A 10,000-nucleotide genomic window follows, 5' to 3' on the forward strand; every position below is an offset into this window, starting at 1 on the left:
CACACCTGCCGTTTAACCATAAGCCCCGCCCACACCAGCCGTTTAACCATAAGCCCCGCCCACACCTGCCGTTTAACCATAAGCCCCGCCCACCACGAGGCTAAAGCAGCGCAGCACCGTTCTGGAGGTTCTCTTGGTTCCGTCACATCGAGGTTCTACAACTGGAGAAGAACCAGAACCGACCGTGTGGAGGAAGAGGCTCAGAACCGAGGAAGACCATGAGAACTCTGGACTCCATCCAGAACCATGTGGACCAGAACTCTGTACTGTCAGCCCTGAAGGAGCGGAGGAACCGGTCCAGGTCCTAGTCCAAGTCCTGGTTAGATCCGGCTGCTCTTTGTAATTTCTATGAAAATGTTTTCACTTTGTTCAACCAGAAACCCTGACAACCACAAAACAACAGAACCATTCTCCGGCGTTTTTTCCTCTGGACTGAAACAAAGACGTTCTGCTCAGTGAACTGGTTCTGATGTTTGTCAAAGAAGATGAACAGAACCAGGAAGTTCTGCTGCTGTCAGAACCCGGATCTGGACCGGATCGCGTCCCAGTCCAGACTGAACAAGAAGCAGCGAGTAAACATCAACCCGAACGGAACCTGCTACCACCAGAGAAACGGACCGGCCTGCAGCAGGTTCTGATCCGGAGACTCACCTCTTGTTCGGCTCGGTTCTGACGAGCTCCTGGCTCAGAGCGGCCGTCTCTGAAGTTCTGTTTCTTTGTTGCCAGAGGAAGTCGTCAACTTCACGCCTAGACAGCTTGTGAGTTTCCTCCAGGAAACACTTCCTGGAGATCAGCATGACAACTTCCTGTTGCTGCTTCCGCTTCGTCTCTGCAGCAGAACAAAGGACCGCCAGAACCAGCAGAACACTGAGAGCTGCCCTTTCAAAGTAAAAGCGGGTCCACATGCCACAAACTGAAGCACAAAGAGGTCCAACAAGAACCTCCCTGGTTCTGTTGTTCTTCCTCTCTAACCGGCTGGCTGGATGCTCCACAACCTTTCAGATTAAAAGCCCACAGAGTCACTAATTACCTCAGAAGCTCGTTAACGAGGCGGCTGTCAGTCTGACCAATCAGAGCGAGAGACGTTCACACAGAGAGAGAGAGAGAGACTCACCTCCGACGCGTTTTCATTCCAACAACAGACTGAGACCGAGCGAGAGAGGGAGAGGGCGTGCGAGCAGCTGTCATTGTTCTGGGAGGGCGAGGGGGCGGGGCTTAGCGGCGAGGGGCGTGGCCAACTCATTAATGATGGGGGGTCAGTGACCACACCTCTTTGACTGGTCCAGCTGCTCCAACCAGTAAAACCAGTAAAATCAGTTCTGACCCAATCAGAACCAGGTCCAACTCATGTAGGAACCCAGAACCTGCTCATGGTTCTGCTGGTCCACCGTCTGACTGAACCTGGGTTCTGAGGTTCTGTTCAGGCTCCACCCCCTCACCTGAACACCTGTCCTGGTTCTGGTTCCATCCGGGTCCATTCCCCTGTCTGGTTCCAGCCGGTTCTGATGCGGCGGCTGAGAAGGTTCTGCCATCTGATTGGTTCACAGCTGACAGGTCCCAGCAGGTAAGAGTTCAGGTTGTCACGGTAACCGCCGAATGTTTAATGTGACGTGAAGAGAGTGTGTGTTTAATCATCTTATCTGTATCGTGTGTGTGTGTGTGTGTGTGTGTGTGTGTGTGTGTGTGTGTGTGTGTGTGTGTGTGTGTGTGTGTGTGTGTGAGCTCAGCTGGGAGTGTTTGTCCACGTCGCATCAGGAGCCTCATGCAATATTTATCACTCTCTCTCTCACACACAGGGTCCCAACCATCCTGACCCAGAGTCCTGATTCTGTTCCGGATCATCAGAACCAGAACCGGGTTTGGGTCTGGAGCGTCAGCAGGACAGCTGGCGTCCATGAGGCGATTGCAGATTTCTGTATTAGCGGCTGAAACGTTGCATTAAAATTCAGTCTGCAGAGAGTTAAGGGAAGACACTCACACACACACTGCACACACACACACACACATCTACATACACACACACACATCTACATACACACACACACACACACACACACACACACACACACACACACACACACACACACACACACACACTCAGCTCCCCTCCCCCCAAACTCCATGATGAGTTCAGGACTCAACGTAGCGTCTCTGTCGGCCATCTTTGTTTCTGCAGGTGAAGAATCTTCAGCGCTGCAACTGAAACGCGTCATGACTCCAGTCACATGATTGGCTCCTGGAACAGCCAATCAGCTTCACTCATTGAGACCACGCCCAGTCTGGGCCGAGGTCGTCACGGTAACATAGCATTTAACTGCGCTAGCGTCCTCTGGCTACTATGTTTCCAACTGTCATGCGTAAAAGATAAAATGCGAATTAGCATGTTTTGCTACAGGTTTGGAGAGAATGAACCAAGCGAGCAAAACTTCATCAGACGTAAGAAACAGGAAGTAGTGGTGGCTAGTTGGTGCCTCTGGTAAGGCACAGAGCCGCCAGCGGATGGCGCCGTTCTCTGCGTCAGAATTTATTCCATAAATGTTTGTCCACTTTAGCGCAGTTCAGTTTCTGCTGCGATACTTCGATATGCGTCCGAAACAACCTACTGATGCATCATGGGTAATAAGCACTTTCAGCCTGCCAGCGCCACCTACAGACTAGAGGAGGAGTCCAGCTGCAGCCGGGTCCGGATCCTTCCAGAACTGGCCCACTGCCCACCAACTGGACCAGAACCAGAACCGGACAAGAAGAAGAAAAGTCCTTTATTTTCTCAAATGGAGAAATTTCTGTGCATAAACTTAGAATATATTCTTATATGTTATATTAAATCACATCATTATGTTATAACTAATTCTATCATAAATTATATTACATGGCGGTTTGACCTGATGTTATGGGATGTGTGGGTGTGTCTGAGTCTGTTCAGGTATTGGGGGAAACAAAGAGTCAAGGACGAGTGAAGAGGCTGTGGAGTGTGTGTGTGTGTGTGTGTGTGTGTGTGTGTGTGTGTTCCTGTGTGTGTGTGTTCCTGTGTGTGTGTGTTCCTGTGTGTGTTCATCTGTGTGTGTTTGTGTGTGTTCCTGTGTGTGTGTTCCTGTGTGTGTGTTCCTGTGTGTGTGTACCTGTGTGTTCCTGTGTGTGTGTGTACCTGTGTGTACCTGTGTGTGTGTGTTCCTGTGTGTGTGTGTACCTGTGTGTTCCTGTGTGTGTGTGTGTGTGTGTGTGTGTGTGTGTGTGTGTGTTTGTTCCTGTGTGTGTGTGTGTGTGTGTACCTGTGTGTTCCTCTGTGTGTGTGTGTGTGTGTGTGTGTGTGTGTGTGTGTGTGTGTGTGTGTGTGTGTGTGTGTGTGTGTGTGTATGTGTGTGGGCGCTCTGCGGAGCGTGAACGGCTCGTTGAGGTGCCGTGTTCATGTGGGGGAGGGCGCGGTGCGTGTTGGGGGTTAAAGGTGACGCTCAGTAATTGGGGAGGAAACGGGAACGTCCAATCAAACTGCTCCGTTGATCGCTCTGCTGCTGCTGAGGAACTATGGTGGCCCAGGAGGGACACCAAGCCCTCTGTTAATTGAACTTTATTAAAGTCATCAGTCTGGATCAGAACCGGCTGCAGCTGGCGACCCGGCAGCCAATTAGAACCAGGCTGCGGGTCACATGGTCTGACAGAGACAAGATCTGGAAACCAGCTGCTGGTTCTGGTTCTGGTCAGATTCCTTCGGGTCCATTTGGGGCCAAAAACCTGAAAACAAACTCTGGACCAGAACCAGGAAGTTAAGCTAAAAGGTTCTGGTCAGTCAGAACCCGGCAGCCAGGTGAACAACTCCATCCTGACCCGGTTCTTATCTGGTCAGTGTGGGTCAGTTCTGGTTGATCCAGTTGCAGCAGCTTTGTTAGAGACGACCTGATGTTCCGGTGAACAGAACCAGTCGGAATCCAGAACCAGCAGACCGGGCCAGAGGAACCAGACTGACACAGAACAGGAAGACTTTACTGTAATGACATCATGCGTTGCTGAGGTAACCACCCACCTGCTGAGACCAGGAGACCTGAGGAGGAGGAAGAGGAGGAGCCTTCGTCATCAGGGGCCGCTTCCTGCAGGAACACACAGACACGCATCACTTCCTGTTCCAGCCTGGTCCTGAGACAAACCCAGAGTCTACAAACAGAACCAGAACCAAACTGCAGCCCGGACCCAGTTGGAGTCTATTGTGGTTCCGACCCGCCGATTTGTTGGGTCGCATCAAAACTTCAGAACCTCTGATTGGATTGGACAACTGTGCAGGCCCTGAAAGGGTCCGGTTCAGCCCGGTCCGGTTTGATTCAGTCCGGTCTCCATCTGCCTTCAAGGTCGCCTGTGAGGTCACGTCATGAATCACTTCCTGTCGGCTCGTTAGTGCCGACTCATCAATCACCATGACGACCAAGAGGCTGCTGAATGAGGCTGCAGCTGCAGCAGGTCGGTTCTGGTTCTGGTTCTGGTTCGGTTCTCTGTAAAATAAGGGTGATATCAGAGCAGCAGGAAGTTCATCAGAACCAGCTGGTCCAAAGATCCCAGTCCAGACGGTTCTACAGAGCATCTCTGAACCGACCCGGTGGACCGGTCCGGTCCACACTGGTACCGTGGGAGGTTCCAGATTTCTCAGTGTTGCATCAGCAGCTGACAGAACCTTTCACGTTAGCAGCAGGAAACTGAACCGGGTCAAACTGTGTCAGAACATCAACTGGACTCTGCAGCAGAATAAAAGGTTCTGGTTAGATTGCTGCAGAAAAATGTTATTTCTTCTGCAGAAACTGATGCTGATAAATAGGCCACCCAGTGATTTAATGCCCATTAAAGCTGCTCACACACAGTAACACACACACAGTAACACACACACACACACACAGTAAGACACGCACACACACACACACACACGCAAAGGACAGATTATGATGTCTTCCTTCATCATAATCTCTGCAGATAATCTGATGCTGCAAACAGACAATACACAGCTGGAATCTGCATTAGAGCTCACACACACACAGTAACACACACACACAGTAACACACACACACAGTAACACACACACACAGTAACACACACACACACAGTAACACACACACACAGTAACACACACACACAGTAACACACACACACAGTAACACACACACACAGTAACACACACACACAGTAACACACACACACAGTAACACACACACACAGTAACACACACACACAGTAACACACACACACAGTAACACACCACACACAGTAACACACACACACAGTAACACACACACACACAGTAACACACACACACACAGTAACACACAGTAACACACACACAGTAACACACAGTAACACACACACAGTAACACACACACACACAGTAACACACACACAGTAACACACACACACACAGTAACACACACACAGTAACACACACACACACACAGTAACACACACACACAGTAACACACGGTAACACACAGTAACACACACACAGTAACACACAGTAAAACACACACACACACAGTAACACACGGTAACACACACACACACAGTAACACACGGTAACACACAGTAAAACACACACACACACACACACAGTAACACACAGTAAAACACACACACAGTAACACACGGTAACACACACACACACAGTAAAACACACACACACAGTAACACACGGTAACACACACACACACACACAGTAACACACGGTAACACACACACACACACAGTAACACACGGTAACACACACACACACAGTAACACACGGTAACACACACACACACACACACAGTAACACACGGTAACACACACACACACAGTAACACACGGTAACACACACACACAACACAGTAAAACACACACACACACAGTAACACAGTGCCACCTTATTGAGGTGGAGGGGTTTCAGTTTCAGCTCCATGACCCTGGCAGGGTCTCCCACGACGAGGAGACATGGGTCCCTCTTCCCATGACCCCACCACCTGTGGGAGGGGCCAAAAGGTAGGGTGCAGTGTGGGATGGGTGGTGGCCAAGGGCAGGTGGCCCACGACCGCAGCGCCTGTACCTTGGGGTTCACCCCAGTGAACAAGAGGGTAGCCTCACTCCACCTACTGGTGGGAGGACGATTCCTGACCTTCGTTTGTGCTTACGGGCCAAAGGACAGTTCAGATTACCCACCCTTCTTGGAGTCTTTAGATGGGGTACTGGTCTATGTTTCCACTGTCATGAGCTTTGGGTCATGACTGAAACAACCAGAACGTGCATACAAGCGGCTGAAATGGGTTTTCTCAGTAGGCTTGCTGGGCTCTCCCTTAGAGATAGGATGAAAAGCTCAGTCATCCAGTAGAGCCGCTGCTCCTCCACATAGAGAGGAGCCAGTTGAGGCTCGGGCATCTGGTCAGGATGCCTCCTGGACGCTTCCCTTGTGAGGTGTTCATGTCCCACTAGGAGGAGGGGAAGACCAGGACATGCTGGAGGGACAATGTCTCCTGGCTGGCCTCGGAACGCCTTGGGATTCCCCCGGAGGAGTTGGATGAAGAGGCTGGGAGAGGGAAGTCTGGGCCTCCATTCTGAAGCTACTCACCCCAACACCGGATAAGTGGAAGACGGACGGACGGACAGACGGTTGGTCGGTCGGTCAGTCGGTCGAATGGATGGATGGATGGTTGGTTGGTTGGATGGTTGTTTGGTTTGGTTGTTGGATGGTTGGTTGGATGGTTGGTTGTTGGTTGGTTGGTTGGATGGTTGTTGGTTGGTTGGTTGGTTGGTTGGTTGGTTGGTTGGTTGGTTGGTTGGATGGATGGATGGTTGATTGGATGGATGGATGGATGGATGGATGGATGGATGGATGGTTGGATGGTTGGTTGGTTGGATGGTTGATTGGTTGGTTGGTTGGTTGGTTGGTTGGTTGGATGGATGGATGGTTGATTGGATGGATGGATGGATGGATGGATGGATGGATGGATGGATGGATGTTTGGATGGTTGGTTGGTTGGATGGTTGGTTGGATGGTTGGTTGGTTGGTTGGTTGGTTGGTTGGTTGGTTGGTTGGATGGTTGGTTGGTTGGTTGGTTGGTTGGTTGGTTGGTTGGTTGGTCGGATGGTTGGTTGGTTGGATGGTTGTTTGGTTGGTTGGGTTAGGGTTAGACCGGGAGTCGAACCTGAGGCGTCCGTGTTGAGGACTGAGGCCACCAAATGTGGGGCATGCTAACCCACTGTGCCACCACAGCACGCGCTGGTTCTGAATTTAAACATTTCTCTATTTGTCACAGATGAGACCAGGCAAGTCGATCTTGACCCAACCAGAACCACAGACATGCCACGATGCTCCACTCCATCTCCATTAAAGGGTCAAACTAACCCAGTGGAGGTAAATATCGGCCCGATTTCTCTGATTGTACTGGTATCGACTCGTCAGACCGCTTGGCACCGGGTTCCTGAGGAGTGTGAGTGTTTCTAAGTTTGGTGAAACTGAAGCTGCCGAACGGAGACAGCTGCACTGCAACATACCAATTATACACACACTGACACACACCCACTGAGGAGCGCAGGGTGATGATCAGCCTGATGCAGCGACGTTATTCCCTCGCCTGTAATCTGCACCAAGCCGTCATTTAAAGGGACAGTGCAGCATTTACAGCAGCAGGAGCTCTGGCTGTGTGTGTGTATGTATGTGTGTGTGTGTGTGTGTGTGTGTGTGTGGTGTGTGTGTGTGTGTGTGTGTGTGTGTGTGTGTGTGTGTGTGTGTGTGTGTAGGGTGTTAAGTGACTCCAAACAGCAGCTCAGAGACCCTTAATGCCCCCACTTTCATCCCTCAGCAGTTAACAAAGCTGAGAGGTCAACCAGGGTCGGTTCTCACTGGGTCCAAATGTGGGAGAAGCCTAATCATCAGAGAGGAGCTGCTGAGTCCGTCACGTTTCTGAAGAACAAACAGGACCCAAAAGAACCAGCCCGGTTCTGTAACTGGTCTGTTTATGAAACATCCATAATCTACATGAGGGGGGTTCTGGTGTCGGTGGGGGGGGTTCTGGTGTCGGTGGGGGGGGTTCTGGTGTCGGTGGGGGGGTTCTGGTGTCGGTGGGGGGGTTCTGGTGTCGGTGGGGGGGTTCTGGTGTCGGTGGGGGGGTTCTGGTGTCGGTGGGGGGGGGGTTCTGGCTGTTTCCGGTCAGGAAGTGGAGCAGCCGTCGGTACAGCGGCTCTTTGTCAAGAACTTCCTCCTTCACTACAGGCAGCGGGACACAAAGACACAAAGAGACGCAGTGTCTCTTGGGGACGGACCGTCCTGCTGGACAGAGGACGACTCACAGGATGCAAATCACTGCTGAGACTTTCCAGCCGGGTCAGAACCTCACCAGAAAACAGTCTGGTTTTGGTCCATTACTCTCTGAGTCTCTGATGATACTCAGTTTTAAACAAAGTTCACTGAAAAGTTGGAAGAGGTTCTGGATCAGTTGCAGAACCGGATCGGATCCGGTTAAGCACTCCACTCCTTTCTCCAGGTGAGGAAACAGGAAGTAGAATCGTTGGTTTGTTTGTTCACCATTCATTAATTCTGTGTCAACAAAGGTTCGATGTGTTCTGATAAGACCCGTCCAGAACCGGTCCAGAACCAGTGAGACAGCTGCTGAGGGTCCGCTGGGAACGATTGAGAGAAACCAGCTACTTTATGGATTATTAATATCTCCTCCAGCTAAAACACACTCTGGGTGTGTGTGTGATCTGACATGCAGGGGGAGTGTGTGTGGGTGTGTGTGTGTGTGTGCATGTGTGTGTGCGTGTGTGTGTGCGTGTGTGTGTGTGTGTGTTGGGGGGAATTTTAGGAATGGGGGTGGGCGACTTTAAGAATAGAGGGGGCTCAGCAGTTGGTTCAGATCAAGGACGCTTTATTCACACTCCACTCGACTGAGATGGCGTGTGTGTGTGTGTGTGGGGGTGTGTATGTGTGTGTGTATGTGTATGTGTGTGCGTGTGTGTGTGTGTGTGTGTGTGTGTATGTGTGTGTGTATGTGTGTGTGTATGTGTGTGTGTATGTGTGTGTGTATGTGTGTGTATGTGTGTGTGTGTGTGTGTGTGTGTGTGGGGGTGTGTATGTGTGTGTGTATGTGTATGTGTGCGTGTGTGTGTGTGTGTGTGTGTGTATGTGTGTGTGTATGTGTGTGTGTATGTGTGTGTGTGTGTGTGTGTGTGTGTGTATGTGTGTGTATGTGTGTGTGTGTGTGTGTATGTGTGTGTATGTGTGTGTGTGTGTGTGTGTGTGTGTGTGTGTGTTTAATCGGCATGAGACCCCACCCTAATCTACGCCCCGGCTCTCGTCTTTGTGAGTTTTCCTCTCAGAAACACAAACAGCAGGTCTGGTTCTGCAGAATCGAACCGGTTCTGATGCAGAGGATCAGCTGGTGATTGAACTCCAGAATATTTGAGAGAAAATGGCGCTCGTCATACCTGAAGAAGTCTGACATAACGTGGAAAACAATCTGCTGGTGCACAGTTTGTTCATGTGAAGGAGAAATCTGCCTCACAGTCCAGGTGGCTGATGGAGCTCCTCAGGGCTCTGTGCTTAGACCAGTTCTTTTTACTCTATTGCTGGGTTTCATATGACGTAGCACCGAGTCACCCAATCAGGTGGAGGGCAGGAAGTCTATTTCTTTCTGTTGATCCAGCATCAAGATGTCTAAAGTCTGTCCTGTACGGTTGTTCCTGCCGTTCTAATGGACAGAAAGATAAACGTTATTCCTGCGTGTCGAAGGTCGTCGGTCACACGGAGCTAATTTAAAAAAACTCCTGAGAAAAGTGGATCAACAGTCTGCAGCTAAAAACAGGAGGTGCAGAAACAACAGCGCCGCTTTCTGGCAGGCAGTGTTCACTGTTTCCATTGTATGTTCAGATATTTTATTGTACAGTTACTGATGGAAGATTTTTATTTTTACGCCCCAGCGTGGCGGCCCCCAGAGTGCTAATGTTGTTAGCAGCTAGCTCAGTGCCGAGTCACGAACAGAAAATGTATTTATTCTTTCAT

At 50.5% G+C, this 10,000-nt stretch overlaps 1 pseudogene; it reads right to left on the bottom strand.

The window, feature by feature from the left end:
* The window catches only part of LOC129354434 (plexin-B1-like), a 34,179-nt pseudogene extending 30,094 nt beyond the window's left edge, over positions 1 to 4,085 (bottom strand).
* Between the last annotated feature and the right edge of the window lie 5,915 nt (positions 4,086 to 10,000).

The sequence above is a fragment of the Poeciliopsis prolifica genome, unplaced genomic scaffold (assembly GCF_027474105.1).
Source record: "Poeciliopsis prolifica strain line A6 unplaced genomic scaffold, Auburn_PproV2 SCAFFOLD110, whole genome shotgun sequence".
Classification (NCBI taxonomy): Eukaryota; Metazoa; Chordata; class Actinopteri; order Cyprinodontiformes; family Poeciliidae; genus Poeciliopsis; species Poeciliopsis prolifica.